This window comes from Protomyctophum bolini (assembly GCF_963924005.1).
Source record: "Protomyctophum bolini genome assembly, chromosome: 19".
NCBI lineage: Eukaryota > Metazoa > Chordata > Actinopteri > Myctophiformes > Myctophidae > Protomyctophum > Protomyctophum bolini.
The window spans coordinates 15,933,493-15,951,346 of NC_137880.1; positions in this window are offsets into that span (position 1 = coordinate 15,933,493).

Sequence of the window (17,854 nt, forward strand, 5' to 3'; positions counted from 1 at the left end):
ATCCGGTTTCACACATATCCCGCCCTTAGCTCACGCTGATTGGTTCGGAACGGATTGGTGTTAGCTGAACTCCCTGAGAGATCCCAGATGGAAGCTGTGTTGGGGAACATGGTTACCCAATACCGCCCCTATCTGGCAGCGTCAGGTTACCCTCATGTGTGCTTTTAGTACACATTTACGAACACAGCCTTTACCACAAACTGTACAAATAAAGGGTTTTCCCCCTGTATGAGTCCTCATGTGCGATTTCAGATTATACATTTGAGTAAAGCATTTGCCACAAACTTTGCAAGTAAAGGGCGTTTCCACTGTATGAGTCCTCGTGTGTGCTTTTAGATGACTCGCTCGTGATGCTCCACAGTCCTCTACATCAGCTTGTGTTGTCATGTGTCGGGTGGAGGTGCTGGCTACAGGCTCCGTGTCCTCAGTAACGTCGGATTCAAAACAACGTGAAGAGAGTGGCTGGTCATTACTAGTCGTTTGCGATGCTACCCAGTAGTTTATATAAGCTTGTGTTTTTATGTGTTCCGTTGAGGCGGTGGCTGCAGGCCCTGTGTCTCCGTTTTCATCATCATGTTCACCTTTGAGTGTGAGCACCACTGATTTAGAAACATGGGTTTTTTCAGAAAACATCATGCATGTCAGATGGAAAGATAAATAAAACTAAACTAAACAAAAAGACAATCAACAGATGTTTTTCTCCTCTAGTGGAAAAAAAGGATCCAGTGAGACTACTAGTCTCCAATCACCCAGTCACGCAATAAAGAAATATACAAAGTATTGTCAGATTACGATTTCTGTATCGATGACTTGTCAATAGGGATGCACGATTAATCTGAAGCATAATCAGACATATCGGGCATAAAAATGCCACATTGGAACGGCCTCAAAATAATACAGATTATATAAATCGGTTTTCACCAACAATATATATTTTTAAAGAAATTCACCAACAGAAAAAAATAATAATTAAAAGAATATATATTCTACATTTACATTGTGTACTCATCTCATTCAGTGGTCGTTCAGTTATGACAACAGACACTTGGAAAAGAGTATAGGCTATTTATTTATAGATTGAATACTTTAACAGACTTTGGGCCAAGCCCCTATAGGGCCTAGGCTTGTTTCCATGGTGGTCCTCTGTATAATATTCGTATCTGCTCTGCAAATAATCGGAGATCGGATATCGGTCATAATTTCATAATCGTGCACCCCTACTTGTCAATGTCATTTTTGTTCACTGTTCAATCAATAGCTAACCCCTGCATGAATGCATCCTCATTATGTTTAGAGGTGAATTTTGAACCAAGAATTTGCCACAACATATTAATACTGTCCCTGTGTATGCTAACCCCGTGAGTTTTTAGCACACATCTGACCAAATAAGCTATTAACCAGGACTCACATGCTGTTTTCTATGACCACTGTGAAAAAAGCCTTCGTTCACAAACTGTGCTAGGGCTTTTCCCCTGGATGATGAGTCCTCATGTGTACAGTAAGCTGACTATTCTGAGCAAAGCCTTTATTGCAAACTTTACAAGTAAAGGGTTTTTCCCCTGTATGAATCCTCATGTGAGTTATTAGATTATCCGATTTTAGCCAGCCTTTACCACAAACTGTGCAAGAAAAGGGCTTTTCCCCTGTATGAGTAGTCATGTGAAGCTTATGCTGAGTCTTTTGAATGAAGCCTTTACCACACACTTTGCAAACAAAGGGCTTTTCCCCTGTATGAGTCATCACGTGAGTTCTCAGATAACTCGTTCGACTAAAGCATTTGCCACAAACTTTGCAAGTAAATGGCTTTTCTCCAGTATGAATTCTCATGTGTGGTTTTAGGTCACATTTACGAAAAAAGCCTTTACCACAAAATGTACAAATAAATGGTTTTTCCCCTGTATGAGTCCTCCTGTGAGATTGTAGACTATACATTTGAGTAAAGCATTTGCCACAAACTTCACACGTAAAGGGCTTTTCCCCAGTATGGGTCATCCTGTGTCTTTTTAGACGACTTGTTTTACCAAAGACTTTGCCACAAACTGTACAAGTAAAAGGCTTTTGTTCTAAAGGTTGTTTCTTGTGGGACGTCTGTGTGTTTAAAGCCAAACGACCTTTGGATTCAGAAATGTGTAGAGACATGCCTTCCACAGCCGCAGTTTTCAGTTCTGACACTGCAGTTTCAGGTTGACAGACGTGTGGAGACATAGCTCCCGTAGCAGCAGTGTCCGATTCTGACACTGAGGACTCACTGTCCTCACTGTCTTCACTGTCTTCACTGTCCTCACTCTCTTCACTGTTCTCACTGTCTTCTGTTTCCTCAATGTCAGAATTTGAACAGCGTGAAGTGAGGAGCTGGTCGTCACCGGTTGCTCGTGATGCTCCACAGTCCTCTACATCAGCTTGTGTTGTCATGTGTCGGGTGGAGGTGCTGGCTACAGGCTCCGTGTCCTCAGTAACGTCGGATTCAAAACAACGCGAAGAGAGTCGCTGGTCATTACTAGTCGTTTGTGATGCTACCCAGTAGTTTATATAAGCTTGTGTTTTTGTGTGTTCCGTTGAGGCGGTGGCTGCAGGCCCTGTGTCTCCGTTTTCATCATCATGTTCACTTTTCACCGCTAGTAAAGTCAAGGTTGCCTCATCAGCGCCCACTGGTAGTTCCTCCTGTTCCTCTTTAATCTGTGGACATTCTGGTTCCCCGTGGACCAGACTGGAGCTCCTCTCCTGTTGTTCAGGGACAACCTCATCTTTACACACAGGGAGGAGCATGACGTCTATGGAAAAGAAAACAAATAAAACACTAATCAAACTTGAGTTGACTTTTCTTTTAATTCAGTGTTTTTTTCTGTTTTATGACTTTTGTAATTTGGGGAACTTCAGTGGTAAAACCATATGGCTATCCTCATTTATTAACTAATTTAGTTATCTATCCTCGTATATTAATACATTAGTTATTGGCAGTAACCATTCTAATTTGCAAACACTTTAAAGCTGCTATTAGCAATACTATGTCAAAGTTTTAATGACCTTTTTCATTTATTTTTTGATATTCAGACCCCATTAATATATAATTGATATTTGATACCCCAGCAAAGGGCAGAACGTCCCCCCAAAACAACTAGTCTCTGTGAGGGGCCGCAATCTGCATTCAAAGATTTCCCTAGAAGCTTTGTCATTGGTCGATTTGCCTGTCTGCTTCCTGATTGGCTAGTCATTTATGTATGTGATGTTTTGTTCTTGCTTATTGTAAATCGCTCTGGATTAAGAGCGTCTGATGAATGGATTAATAAATAAATGGATTAGGAGCGTCTGATAAAAGCCTAAAATGTAAAATTGTATTGCGACTGGGATGTCTTCGACCAATGGCAAAGTTTCTAGGAACATCTTTGAATGCAGAATCACAGAGACTACATTTTTGGGAGCGTTCTACCCATTGCTGGCTGTCCGAATACGAAAAGAAAAGGTCATTAAAATGTTGACAGTATTGCTTATAGCAGCTTTAAGTGTGGTAAATTGAACACTGGCTCAATTTTGTATTGTAATAATGTTTTGTATCAAATTTATATAAAAAAAACCTGCATAATAAATAAATACTATATTTACTCATCTTCCTTACCCAGTGCTGACCCTCCCTATACGCAAAATACACACCGCCTAGGGCACCAAGGCAACGTGACAGGCAGAACACACTTTGACCTGAACTACACACCGTCTACGGCATCAAGACGAATACTGGAGAACTCGGGTCGCCGACTGTTCTTCATCTTTGCCGAGATTTCTTCCCCTTTCGCCGACTCTTCGTCACTTTCCGGTCCGAGTTCTGTCTGAGAACTCGGACGGAAAGTGACGAAGAGTCGCCGAAACGGGAAGAAATCTCGGCGCTGGAGCGCGCATCTAGCTACTGCATGATGATCATGCACGCTGATCAGACAGCAGATCAATAAAAGCATGCAAAAGCATGGACCGCTACTTTGCATTCATATTCATGTCATATTTACAGTACTACGGCCTTCACAGTGTGTGTGTGTGTGTGTGTGTGTGTGTGTGGGTGTGCGCTCGCGCACAAAGTGACCTCACAATCTCCGATCATCTTAATATATTTATATACGCTCCAAAAAGCGTTCATATTTTGCGGGACAGACGGATGAGGAGCAGAAATGAAGCGCCAGCATATCGATCCATTTATCACCACGGAGAGCGCCCTGGATGAGGAGATACGAGTCATTCATGGGAGTCAATGACAAGCTAATAGTTGCACAGAGCATTAGCATACGGCAAGCGAAAAGCCAAAAAAACAAATAGGAATCATTCTGAATATTCTTATCTCGCCCCGTGTCGTTTGGACGTCGCTAGGACGTTACTTTAGCTTAGCTCCTCAGTGTTAGCGTCTTCTGCATTGTTAGCGTTGCTATTCAGATGTAATTCAGTCAGGAAGTAGACAGCTATTTTTCTGGTTTGGGTTTGTTTTGGTTATCGTCGTTAGCACAGTAGCTAACATTCAGAAACTTACAGCTGCAGCTGCTGAAAGTGCCCCGAAACGTGGAGAATATTCGGCAGAATCTTAAGAAGATTCGCCGCGCGACGACTCTTCTTCAGATTCTGCCGAATATTCTCCACGGTTTGCCGACTTGTCTTGAGAAGTCGGCAAAAAGGGTAAATCCGCCGAGTGTTCTTGTTACCATCAAGACAACGTGACAGGCAGTCACAGATTCAAACAGGGTGTATTTTGCATCCCAAAATGCAGTTTACAGGTAAGGGACGCAATAAAACAACCACCTCTGCATCCACGGGATGCACTACTGTACTACTGTACTGTTTTTTATTCTAGTTTATTTTGCTAGCTTTAGTTATAATAATCATTTCTTCTTCTGTTTTCTACATGAATATAACCACATTATAACCAAATGAATCCAAATGAAATGGGAGTTAAATGCTGCAATTTGTAAAAATGGCAAAATATGCCTCCTAACGTCATTGAAGTGGGACTCATAAAATGTCCCTGGGACTCATCCCTGCATCCCGGGACTCATTACATTGAAAACCTGTTTACATCACTGGGCAGTACACACCTTGACACAAACTACACACCACCTACGGCATCAAGGCAACGTGACAGGCAGTACACACTTTGACACGACGGCAAAACCAAACCCAAAGAGCCGTGAGGTGAGTCTTTTACCACCGCGGCTCAGTGACGTCATGTTGTAGTTTTAGTAAAAACAGAGAGATATGTTTGGGTGAGCAGTGAGTCTCTTACCACCGCGGCTCAGTGACGTCATGTTGTAGTTTTAGTAAAAACAGAGAGATGTGTTTGGGTGAGCAGTGAGTCTTTTACCAACGCGGCTCAGTGACGTCATGTTGTAGTTTTAGTAAAAACAGAGAGATATGTTTGGGTGAGCAGTGAGTCTCTTACCACCGCGGCTCAGTGACGTCATGTTGTAGTTTTAGTAAAAACAGAGAGATGTGTTTGGGTGAGCGGTGAGTCTCTTACCACCGCGGCTCAGTGACATCATGTTGTAGTTTTAGTAAAAACAGAGAGGTGTGTTTGGGTGAGCGGTGAGTCTCTTACCACCGCGGCTCAGTGACGTCATGTTGTAGTTTTAGTAAAAAATATCAGATCTACAAGCTCATAGCGCAGTACCGAGTGTCGCGCTACGAGCTTGTAGATCTGAAAATGTGTCGCAAATCTTCTATAAATCTATATATATCTTTCAGAGTGAACGTTTTTAACTCAAAATATTTGCTTCTGGGGGATCCCTGGAACAACATATTTTCAGATGGGGGTCAGAAACAGCTCCTAAAACATTATTTGACACTTTTGGCTGTTGAAAAACAGCTTCTAACCATTATTTTACACTTTTGGTTGTTGAGAAACAGCTCCTAAAACATTGACACTTTTGGCTGTTGAAAAACAGCTTCTAACCATTATTTTACACTTTTGGTTGTTGAGAAACAACTCCTAAAACATTATTTGACACCTTTGGCTGTTGAAAAACAGCTTCTAACCATTATTTTACACTTTTGGTTGTTGAGAAACAGCTCCTAAAACATTATTTGACACTTTTGGCTGTTGAAAAACAGCTTCTAACCATTATTTGACACTTTTGGTTGTTGAGAAACAACTCCTAAAACATTATTTGACACTTTTGGCTGTTGAAAAACAGCGTCTAATCATTATTTGACACTTTTGGTTGTTGAGAAACAGCTCCTAAAACATTATTTGACACTTTTGGCTGTTGAAAAACAGCATCTAACCATTATTTGACACTTTTGGTTGTTGAGAAACAGCTCCTAAAACATTATTTGACACTTTTGGCTGTTGAAAAACAGCATCTAACCATTATTTGACACTTTTGGTTGTTGAGAAACAGCTCCTAAAACATTATTTGACACTTTTGGCTGTTGAAAAACAGCTTCTAACCATTATTTGACACTTTTGGTTGTTGAGAAACAGCTCCTAAAACATTATTTGACACTTTTGGCTGTTGAAAAACAGCTTCTAACCATTATTTGACACTTTTGGTTGTTGAAAAACAGCTTCTAACCATTATTTGACACTTTTGGTTGTTGAAAAACAGCTTCTAACCGTTATTTGACACTTTTGGTTGTTGAGAAACAGCTCCTAAAACATTATTTGACACTTTTGGCTGTTGAAAAACAGCTTCTAACCATTATTTGACACTTTTGGTTGTTGAGAAACAGCTCCTAAACATTATTTGACACTTTTGGCTGTTGAGAAACAGCTCCTAAAACATTATTTGACACTTTTGGTTGTTGAAAAACAGCTTCTAACCATTATTTGACACTTTTGGTTGTTGAAAAACAGCTTCTAAGCTTATTTCTACCCTCTAAATGTTCTGATGAATTGAAAATGGTGGACCCTATTGCAGTGTTGTTTAGTTTTAGTCAGTCTCTTGAATGGCTTTCATTTAGTCACATTTTAGTCACCTGGAATGTTTACCCTAGTCAAAAAGTCCTATAGGATCTTCGAAATGTCCAATAGGATCCTACAGGATTTTGAAATCCTATAGGAATCCTATTGGATTTTTACACAACACAATCCTATAGGATTGTATCAGCACTTTATAAAATCCAATTGGATTTTCCAAAGTGCCAATAGGATCTTATTGGGTTATATCCAACTTTGGAAAGTCCAACAGGATTTTTCAAAGTTTCAATAGGATTCCATTGAAACTGCAGAAACTCCAGTAGGACTTTCTGAAGTTCCAATTGAACCTGGAGCCATGTCCAAAGTTCCAACAGCACCCTATAGGATTATATTGGAACTTCAGAAACTCCAATAGGATTGTCTGAAGTTCCATTTGAACCTGTTCTGTTTCAACAGAACCCTATAGGATTATTTTCCAACAGCCAAAGCCTTTAAACAAAATCATTCAAGTCAAGCCTATTGGAAATATAAGTGTGTTTGCTTATAAAAAAATCATCCCCATTAAAAAAAAAATAGCATTTTTTTCAAATGTAGAACAAATACAACGGTGCTCTGTGGCCTACGGTCGCAACTATATAATCCAGTAAGATGTAAGTGAGGGCGAGGTCGTGTGCACTGGCCATATATGGAGTGTGTCTTGAGTGTACATGTTTGATGAGGTCAGATCAACATATGGAATGTTAGAACAGGTCAGCTCCAAATATGGAGATCTGGAGGGTGGCAGCGGGGGCAGTGTCTTGAGTGAACAGGCATTGAGGGCACAGGTAGGGCCGGGACTTAATTTTCAGGCCTGTTTAGAACTCTAGTTTTCGCCGGCTGCCGGGTGCGGCTGCACTCATAACTTTGGAGCAGGCCCGTCTATAGTTTGAATGGACAGGTATCAGATAAAAGGGAGACATCGAAGAGGAAGGACGGATGGGGAACGATCAACATAATGTCAGAACAGGTTCTGACATATATCCATATATTAATATTGATGACATCAGGATCTCCATAGCAGGTCGCATTTACTATATAATCCCTGATTTACTATCATCCCTGATGATGTCATAATGCTGTCACGAGACCTGGGCACAATGTGGGTTTTCCCCATGTATGGGGATTTTGGGTGATGTACGATTCTATAGTTAACCTTCGATAATCATATAATAATAATAATATAATTGCGACCTTCAATTATATTAGGCCTATATTATGTGTGTGTGTGTGTGTATATATATATATATAAAATATTGCTTATTGTTACAATGGGAGTGACACACACACACACACACACACACACACACACAGGCGCTGGTGTTACTATGGATGGCATTTATGGGAGATGGGGTGATACGCGCGCGCACACGCATGCGCGCGCACACACACCTCGGTCTAGAATTTCTCAGAAAACTGTCGTGATTCAAGCAAGACGTAAACGGTCTCTTTGTTTGTTATTGGTTGACACTACGTCACGGTTTCATGTTAAGATCTACAAGCTAACAACTCGTCGCGTCGCAACGCGGAGTGAGCTTGTAGATCTTTTCGTTTTTGACAAGCGTACACCGACTGTCCTTAGCGCGAGCTTTGAACTTTTCAGAAGAGGAAATAATATAAACTGCGTCACGTCTTGGACTGATGCCTGATGGACTCCCACTTTCAGCAGTTTATTCAGCGTTTTTTGAGGTGAGTGTTTAACTGTTTATTAAATGGCACAGGGGAAACTTTATTTAGGTGATTTGCTATTTGTTTGCATACTTATACTTGTCCCATAAGTTTAACACATGGAACCGCGGAGGAGGGGCTATTTTGTACCGTGTTTTGGTGTGGTTGCTTTGAAGATGGTGGAAATGGTTGTTTATGGATATTGAGTATTTTTAATATAAGCCTTCCATTTGGGGAAAACACAGGCTTTAACTATCTTCGGGTGCAGTTGCCCAACGATATCAGGGCAGGCCCATTATTAATTTACATGCTGGGGACCCATACTCAACATTTCTAACATAAAACCTTGGTGTACTCAACATGTCCGGGTTCACAATGGGGCTCCATGGGCTGCCAAGTAGACTATAGTAGGGCATTGCGGTTCTCAAAGTGGGGCCTGGGCCGGGGTACAGGTAAAATAGCAAAGAATCTGTTAGACCACTATGTTATACTTTGGCTATTAGAAAATGGCCAATCCTCAAGCTCATAACATTGCATTGCAAGCCAATTGCATTGCAATAGGGGTCCTATTGCAGGGGTCCATTCATGTACTCTACTGTATACTTAACAACATAAAACAAGGTATATTTCAAGAGCAAGGGGTCGCAGTAAACATCCACCCTAAATCTTCTTCCACACTGGGAGAAAAACAGCATCTGAAAGTTTGATGGGATGCATTTTTACACGTCAGTGCTGTGACCACTTTTACATTGCATATAATGAGCGATGGGTTTCTTTTGACCCCGACCTGCGCGCACATACAGGTTCTTAACTTCTTATCAGTGTGACGTTGTCGGGAAATGTGTCAATTGTCAGTGTCTAATTATTATGGCTAATATCAACACTACTACTGTTTGATTTTCCTTTTTAGGTTCCCGTTTTCAGTATGTGGAACTTCTGTCAACCCTAAACCTGGACTACCCATTCCTCAGGGAAAGCATTGGGTCTGGCTATGTAAGATTTTATTTGTTCATGTTGTTACCTGCATCGGTACAATTCTATGTGTCGCTGTTAACCACTGAAACTGAGCGCTATACTTGGTAAACTAAATAATACTTGGTAGACTGGGGTCAGCTCTATGCCTGGTTTGCTCTTTTTCCACAATCTACACACCAATTCTCTCGACCAACAATAATCAATCAAAATGATAAGCTCACAATGTCTTGTAATGTGAGTGACACATTGTGAGCTTGTAGATCTGCTATTTTCAGTGAGTGTCAGAATAGGAGCACTTTTCCCCTACTTTCTAGTAAGGGTTTTCTAGTAAGGGATGCGTTCTAGTGTTTCTATTCATCTTTAACAACTTGAAAAACTTTGTTTCACAGGATGCCATGCTTGATTCACTGCACAATAAATTAAAAAAAGAAAGGAAGCTACTTGTGTCTAACAAGGAAATGGCACAAATAACAGAAAAATGGACTGGAAGGAAGCGACCTCGTCAGACAGAGACAGCTGAGGTTAATCCAAGCACCATGGTAAAAAATCTGTTTTAGCTGAAAACTAGTCTGTGCCGAATGAACGTTGGGACCTTTATGCTGATACATTTAAAGGTCCAATGTGTGTATTTTTCAACAATGTTATGCAATTTACTTGAATCTGTAGAACTTGTTTGATTTATAGATTGATACAGGAGAAGATGACTCTCAAAGAACATTTGAGAGTCATGAGAGAGGAAACGGAGAAGGTCCGTCCAGACCTAGAGCTCCTCAAGAAAGGTTGACACGAATCAAATTGTACCGCAGAAACTTTGTGTCCAACCACAGCACATAAGAGACGCTCTCTGAGTTCCCATGTCTCAGACTGACTATCCAAAATAGTAAGTACAATAATGTGTCAATTGTCTCCTTATTTAATTGCATGAGTTATGACTATATTTTATACATGTTTCTTCTACTTTGCCTTCTAAAGCTCGCTTGGGATCTGAGAGATATCACATTGATGTGGACAAAAAAATCCTCAATAAGCTGGCAGAAAAAAGGTAATTGCCAGAATCTAATTTGAACTAGATTTTCAAGTAACAAAAACTGACTGATGGCAGTAGCACCCTGAATCACTCACTCACTCACTACTTGACTGACATTTGTTCTCGTGATTTTAAAGGATTATGAAAATAACATTATTATAATAACTTATTGTATTTTTTTTATTAAGGCCTCCAATCGGAAGCAGCAATTCTGCTCTTGCCTGTACTATTCAAGGAGAAACCAGAGTTTCCGTTTGAAGTTGAGGTGAGCCATGAACCGTTCACTAGTGGGAGAAGCACTATGTAATTGAACCACATTTTATTATTGCATTAGTTTTTATATTATCATATGGTTGTTTCTGTTTTTGACACAGTGACGCAGTGACGCACAGTGACGCACAGTGACACAGTGACACAGTGACGCAGGAGACTAACCAGAGGGTGTGTGTTTGTCTGATGGTTAATGGTATTCCCTCTCCCCAGGGCCTAGCTCAGACCAGCACTGAAATGTCGACACCAAAGATGATGCTGAAAGGCTGCAGGGAGGGTCACCCCATGAAATATGACCACATTATGCTGTCGATGGATGACCAGGTAATCACAGAGGAGTGTGGACATCTCAATGGCACTGGGACTCAGAATCCAGTACCCTAAAGGACTGAAAAAGACACTGACCTTTTTGGAGTGTGTTGTTCTGAAATTGAAGGATGCAGGCAAACTTCCTGTCACAGTAAAAAGAGTGTACAACTCCATCTACGAGTTCAGTAGCATGTATGTAGGAGTCAGTGTTCTCTCTCTATGTCTGGATGGCCACTTGAGAGTCAGCTAAAAAGCAAGGACTTTGCCCCTGGACTGGGCCTCTTCTAATTCTGGAGTGTACATTTTGTTTTAGAAATCCTTAAAGGGATCGTTCAGATTTTTTTAAACTTTAGCTGTATGAAATACTTGCCATTAATTTAGTGGTTGCAACTGTATTCATTGATTGCCCGATTGAGTCCCGTGGTGGGAGTTCTGCTCTGTTTTTGTGAAATATTAAGTTCCGGTCATTTTGTGGGGGGGCACTGGGGCCACGCATTAAAAGTAAATTAATCCACAACATCATTTCTATTGTTCTAAAATATTAGTGCAAAATTGTTTACCCCTCTATCACACGGAACTATGTTTTTTGTGTCCGTATCACTACGCCCAAAAGATAGTTCCATGTGATAGAGGGGTCAAAGTCAAACTAATATTTTAAAAAGGTCAACAATAAAAATTGTTAGTTTTGTGGATTAATTTACTTTTACTGCATGGCTCCAGTGCCCCCCCACAAAATGACCGGAACTACTTAATATTGACAAAAACCAGAGCAGAACTCCCACCACGGGACTCAATCGGGCAATCAATTAATACAGTTGCAACCACTATATTAATGGCAAGTATTGCATACAGCTTAAATAAATTTAAAAAAAAAAGAATTTCAAGGACCCCCAGTTTGACATGCATATTAGTCTACAGTCCTATTTAATGACATTTCTATCTCTCTGAAACTGAAATAAATTTGCCTACTGTTCGATTGTGTTTGCTTTCATTTCTTTCAGAATTTATTTTCAGAATTCTATTGGATTATAGTCTAGGAATCCTATAGGAATCCAGCAGAGGAATCCAGTAGGATTCCAGTACAAGAATCAAATGGGATCCTATTGGATTTCTTATTGGATAATAATCCTATAGAAGTAAATCCTATGAGAAAAAAATCCTATAAGATTTTGGAACAAATCCTTTTGGATAATTTCTTATAGGATAATAATCCCATAGAAAAAGTCCTATTGGATTTTTTTATAGGATTATAATCCTATAAGAAAATATCCAATAGGATTTGTTCCAAATTCTTATAGGATTTTTTAATTGGATTTCCAATAGGATTTTTCTATCGGAATTCTATTGGACTTTTTGACTAGGGTAGGAATGAATAGTGTTAGTCTAGTTTTAGTCGACTAAAGGTCATAAGACTTTAGTCGACTAAATCTACAGTTGATTTGGCGGACACTTGCTGAAAATAGCAGATCTACAAGCTCACAACGCGTCGCAGCGCAACGTGTTGTGAGCTTGTAGATGACTCATACTGGATCTCTTGTCCACTAGTTCCTTCCTAACATTTTAGTCTAGTTTTGTTGACGAAATTGTCAGTATATTTAGTCTTAGTTTTAGTCGTCATAGGTTAGGGCCAGTTTTGAATTGGAGCCATCCGTAGGTGCCCTTTGAGAGCGGTTTTGAAGGAGTCAAGGGATTCGCATGTCTTAATGACTGTTGGTAGGGCATTCCACATTTTGGTGGCATAGGAGCTAACAGTGAAGCTACTAGTTGTTTCAACTAGTAACATTATCTACACGTAGCTATAGTTATCTCAATGTATGTAAACAAACCATGCGTTTCAACAGAAGCATGTGAACCAACCTGCTCTGCGCAGTTTGATGTTTGGCTGCAGAATGACGTCCAGCATTTTGTTCCGTTTCTCCAGCAGAACCAGCGTCTCCATCTCTCTCCGGAAGAGGCTGAATATGACCTCTCCCACCGCACTGAGGCGCTCCAACACGAACACTCTGACATTAACACACACATCAACAGCAGCAGCGCCGCCACGCGGCTGCAGTTTGTCCAAAACACGCAGGATGTCCTCTCCCACCGACGCCATGTGTTCCTGTATCTTCAGCCGCACTGCCCGTACAGACTCCATGTGACGATTTTTACCTCCTTTAGGAGACATTATTGGAATGTATTTTACCACGAGCTTTATTTTAATCTCACTGACTCCACCATGGGGGGGAAAAACCGTTAACCACCGCGCGCTCCGTTTATTGTCACAACAACTCAACACAACCAACCCTGACGCATCACAACACTGCGTCATCAAAGCGGGACAGACTTCAGGCAAAAGCAAACGATCCCCGAGCCTACACCTTTGATGGTTTCCGCCCCCTGGCGGAGAGGAGGTGTGTAACTGTCACTGAATAATGATTTAGAAAAATATTGTTATTATTTATTTGATGTATATTTTGATGCTTCTTGTAGAAGAGAAGCTGATCTACAAGCTTGCTGTTGTTGCTGAATGTTCACCCCAGAAAAGGAACGCTATGGTTCATGTGGTTAATGTCTACAAACAGACCCCTTTATAGCAGGCCTATAAAGGGGTCCATTTGGTACCGTTAAAGAGGTAATGTATGTGATTTATTTGTTAAGATAAGCCCTGCTGCCCTGCCTATACATAGCCTTATGCATCCATCCACCTAGCATCCTCATCCATCCATCCATCCCTCCATCCATCCATCCAGTTCTTTAACTATATAGAAGTGTCTATTTGTACGTCTCTAAATGTTTTGATGAATTGAACATGGTGGACCCTGTTGTAAACAAGTGTAATGCTTAATTGGGTCGTCCACCCACAGTTCACAGTCTTGTTGAGTTTGTGCTTGAAATGTACTGTAATTCTGCAAACTGTTAATACATAATCAATCAATCCATCCACCCAGTGGTGCAACCACTCCAAGCAGCCATGGCCCGTTATGTCCGTCCCTGCTATGTTTAGAGTACCAACAGGGGGCGCTGTTGCACCACTCACTTCAGACTGGTCTGATTTATTTTTAAGGATTTGAGTACTTTAATGTTGGTACTATATAGTATATAGTAGGGGTGTAAATAGTTTTTTTTACATACATTTGACTTGTATCGTATAATTAAGCAATGTAAATAATCAATTTAATCAATAGCCTACTAAGTATTTGTGCATTGTATTTAGACATTTTAAGAATAAAAAAATATATATATTTAATTACTTTTCCATTCCATATCGCTACAATTGGTCTATCGATAAATGTGTGTATTCTCTGTGTTCATGTCAAGGTGTGCAGAATTTTTTCATTTTTTTCAAATCCTCAAAAATGATGAAAAACGGCGTGCTATAGTATGCCGTACGATATGGGCTATAGCCCATGGTCCAAAATGATGATAAACGAGGATAAAAAAAAAATCAAAAATTAAAAAAACATCATGGGCTATAACCCATCGTTTATTTTCATTTTTATATGCGTTCAAATACAATGTCCATATTGCCAGAGAATCACTGTATTTACTTATTTATATATCCATAATAATAAATATTTCCCTTAAGAAACCTGCACTATATCCACAAGTTTCAAATGTATTTGCTTAATAGTTACTGTATCGATTTCAAATCATTGAATCTTATCGTAAATTGAAGCACTTTTATTTTATTCTTTTACTTGAATAGTGCACTGTTCAGTAGAAATGAGACACAGTTTTTGTTTGAAAACCTGTATATTTTTTATTTGTATTGTTTTAATGATAGTTTCACAAGAAACCACTTTAAAACAATTGCTCAATACTGACAGCCGGACAGCAAGTGGATTCATGAATGTATGTATATAGACAATATTTTAGGCCAATAAAAAAGACTATACGTTCACCTCGGCTGCTGGACTAGACAGTATTGTTGTAACCACGTTGACCCTTGTGACATGCTTGCATTCAACCCTCTCCTATACAAACATCCAAGCAAGGGCACGCTCACACAGGATTATGTAAAGGACTGTTACATAAATCCCAATATCAATTAATGCATATTGTCTACTATTATGTATTGTGGACCTATTGTGTCTTTTTACTAGTCATTACAAAAAACAGCGTGTCATCATTCATGACGACATAAGGTTGCCTCTTTAAATTGGCCTATGCTCCACTGCGCCTGCTAGGCCATTCTAAATTATATGCTGTAGGACAGGTGATCCTAAATTGGCATGAAAATATCTCATTGTTCACGAGCACGTGAGTCACCTCTAACCCGTGTGAATGAATCCTCTGTAACGTCAACTGTGTTCATACTAGGTTTACCTACCGCCAGAAAATCCGAGCCATCTGACATGAGGGATTTTATAGGTTTAGGCGAAATTGCTTTCGCTACTGTGAGATTATAATGATGAGGTCTAAATGTATGGCAGGCTATGCCTATGCTACAATGTCTGGAACGAAACGTTTCGGGAATATGCCCATAATTCACAAAAGGTTTTTGAGGTAGACGTAGACCTTCATTTTTTTTAAATCTTGGTGGTGGACCATACTTATTTTTGAACAGAATGCACACGGATGTTTTGTTGCTTACGTTGCTTGTGTGGAGTTCGTGGACTACCGGAGTCTCTGGGAGATACAGTCCGAGAGGGCGCACTGTTCAACCATACAGCCAAATCAGGTTGGCACAATTCACTATAGGCTACTGTCTTTGATTCGATTGCCATATAATTAAGTAGGCCTTTAGCCTATATGCGAGTCTTTTGCAGACATGTGATAATGTGCGAGTCGATCTTTTGCAATCGTTTACCCATGCGTATAACTGTGCGTAAAATGGACACATGGGCGCATTCTAAATTGAAATGTCGTGGTAAACTCTTTAGGGGGCAATTGCATGACCATGACATGCTTCAGTAAGTTCAGTTTGTGGTAATACAGAACAGCCTGCTGCCTGCCCTACACGACTCAATTGAATTTATTGATACACCATAATCTAATTTTACTGCAAAACAATTAGCTGTGTATTAACCTGCTTCAGCATATTTGCAATTGCATAATTAAGCCATGCAATAGCTCCAACTTCCAAATGACCAACAATTAATCATTCAATTTCTTTTGTTATTTTCATCAGCCTATGTTAATCTTAAAGGTAAACCGTGTATACAGCCAATGACGCATCACCAGTAAATAAATGCTGCTAGCCCATACATTCTATCATGTATTCTTATTCTGGGCATTAAAAACTGGGTAGGTGAGCCAAATATCTAAAATGTAGACATTTGTCTAAATGATGCACCATGACCATGTTAATAATTTATAACATCAAAGCAGTGGCAGATACAAAATTACCCTATATAAAAATAATTGTAGGGTGATGTTTTATAAAATTGCATTGGTATTGTGACTGTTTTCCCCAAATCCTAACATTTTAACCTCTAAATCGACTCAGTTTTGCTCTTTGTTAATGTTGAATGTTACACTGTTCTTGTCATCACAAGACAAACAGAAACAGCAAAAGTATTCCCAAACTATTAGTAAAGGTCATTGTTGTGTTGCTAGTGCTACAGGTGAAAGTTAAACAAATAAATGCATTATACATTTTTACAAGTTTAGTATGTATGGACTCTGGTCTAATAAGTGATTACATCCCGATTCGCAGATGTGTCCTGAAACCTTGATAGTCAAGTGCCAATGAAAAAAAAACAGTAATATGCCCCTCCCCCTTCATCATACAACTACAGCTGTGGGTTCAGGTGGATCACTACCCATCACCACCCACCAGGCAAACCAGGCATACCTAATAAACTGGTGGGCATGCCCACATAAAAACAACATACACTTTTTTGAAATAATTAAACCTCCTTATATAACAATAAGACCTGCACTGCGGCGACATGGGCATAAGGGCTACGCTTGATGCGGGCCCTTTGTCTAAGACAAATTTCTTCCTCGGGAGACAAATAATAAAGAACCTTGAACCTCGATGATCATGTTTTAGGGTGGAAAAAAATCACGGCAATCTTTAAAACGCTATACCATGTGTTGTGAAAATGTGTCCTATACAACGAAGAATGCAGGGCTTACAGTGGTCATCAACGAAAGCTGAAAGCCACTGTAATAAATAGCTACAGACTGCAGTAGGCTAGTAGTGCTGAAAACACATAGGATGTGCCAGGTTAGTAAAAATAATTTACTCAGATTATGTAATGGGTAATAATCAGAGTTTGTTAATAGGCTCTCAAAATTATTGCTATATTGTGACTTTGTGGGCGAAGCTTATCCCTTTGGAAGGCTGCGAAGGCAGATGGCATTTAAATATTCAATTACCAGTAAGTGTATTTTTTTCATGCACTTGTAATGTATTGTAGCCTGTAGGAAAAATAAGGTTTAATGTTCCCAGTAGTGTACAGATACAAAACTAGAATGTGCCTCTGGCCTCTAGCCAATCAGGATGAAATTTGACAGATCGGACAGGTCCACCTTGACGTCATGAGTATAGGCATATAGAGATAAGGTGTATCGAAACGATTTGCGTGATGTTTGGACAAAATCTGTAGGAGGCTTTCTATTCCTGAAAAGTTGCAATGCGAAAATAAAAGCCATTGTTCTCACTAGAATATATATATTTTGTTGTTTTAAAAAAATCTGCCTAACGATGATGCCACTGGTGGACGGATTTCTGAACTGCCCTCCTATGAGAC